The sequence below is a fragment of the Leuciscus leuciscus genome (genome assembly GCF_965113295.1).
Source record: "Leuciscus leuciscus genome assembly, chromosome: 16".
Lineage (NCBI taxonomy): Eukaryota > Metazoa > Chordata > Actinopteri > Cypriniformes > Leuciscidae > Leuciscus > Leuciscus leuciscus.
Genome location: NC_138740.1, coordinates 15,050,938 through 15,052,783, shown reverse-complemented (window position 1 = coordinate 15,052,783; position 1,846 = coordinate 15,050,938).

The window sequence follows — 1,846 nt, the reverse complement described above, 5'->3', positions numbered from 1 at the left end:
CTCTCCTCCGCCAGCTGTTCTCTCTTCTCCTCCTCCAGCTGTTCTCTCCTCTCCTCCTCCAGCTGTTCTCTCCTCTCCTCCTCCAGCTGTTCTCTCTTCTCCTCCTCCAGCTGTTCTCTCCTCTCCTCCTCCAGCTGTTCTCTCTTCTCCTCCTCCAGCTGTTCTCTCCTCTCCTCCTCCAGCTGTTCTCTCCTCTCCTCCTCCAGCTGTTCTCTCTTCTCCTCCTCCAGCTGTTCTCTCCTCTCCTCCTCCAGCTGAACAATCATCTTCTGATGTGACCACTTTTAATGAAAAATGTACGTAAATTTGATAAACAAACTACATTTCCTACATTTATTATACATTTATTATTATAAAAATAAAAATAACTGTTTCTATTTAGGCTTTTAATCAACCTGTGTTTTAGTTAACATTGTACTTAATTTAACTTAAGGTTTGATATATATATTTTACATTCAGAGATATATTTCACATACTAAAAATAACTAATACTGTTGTGCACTACATTATAGTTGTTTCAATTACTATTTTTACCTCATACATAGGCATAAGGGATGCCTGGGGAGGCAAAAAATCACATGTCCTGCTGTCTCGAATGGGGTCCTACAAACTTTTTTACTGGGACATTGTGAGGACAGCCCCCAATGGAGAGCTTGATAGTGAGGTGAGCTTAATTGAATGACTGACTTTTCTACTTGGATTGTATATAATTTATCCAAGGTAATGCTACATACTCTTACTCATTTATCTGTCTCACAGGTCATCAATGCATACAGAGCCCACACAGTAAAAATAAATAACCAAATAAGAGACAAAAAGGCTCTTCACATTGATTCGTTTGAAATGACACATATGGGAGGGAAAAAACTCAAGACTGAAGGTATGCACAGGACAATGTTTTTTGTAGGGCTTTTTTTAGTGGATTGTAATTTAATAGATTTTATTAACTGATTTTATAAATAATTATATCAGTTTTAGTGTGATCCAATAAAGTACAGTGTAATTTTGGGAGCCTGGTCACTGGATATTGGCGGTAAGACCAAGCACCTTGCTCTGTGCATTGCTGACATTTGTTGAGAGCTACAATATTACCAATAGCTGTAAAACATGACTATAATGATACTATACAATAATATGTTGTAATATAATAATCTACAGGCAATCTTTCCGGCTGAAAAAAGGAGCCTTGTGTTGGATCCCCTGGGCAATGGTTCATTCAAAGTCAAACAGTGTTTGGAGTCCACAAGGTGATTGTTGTGTCCATATATGCAAGTTGTTCCCTTTTAATTACAAAACTAAAATATGTGTAAATATGTTGACATAATTTTACCTTTGTCTTGCCTTTTCAGGGCCTTCGTCAGAAAACGAGGCTGCAATGTTTCCAGGTGGACAGCCAACACAGCTCCACACAGTCAACAAATGGACGGCACTTCATGTGGTGTATTTGTTCTGAAAGTAAGTTTGTTTTTGTCATGCTGTGTCCACTTTATTATACTGGTGTCTACTTCATTATAGCAGTAAAGTATTTTAAAACAATAGTTTGCTGGTTTATATAGTACCTATGTATTTATTTACTATGCACTAACAAATCAGTTCTAAGCATGTGTCATATTAGTATGCAGAGAACATTCTGGCAGGGGAGCCTCTGACGTTTTCGAACAAGACCTCAGCAGTAAAAGAATACAGGAATCAGATAGCCATGACACTGCTGAATGAGAGTGGTACGTTTTTTTAATTATGTACTTTTGATTAATAATTAATCTTATACCATGGTCAATGTGAGCGGCTGCACAATAGAAGTGCTCAAAATATCACTTGTAAGTCTTTAATTCAAGAACTCTCAGTA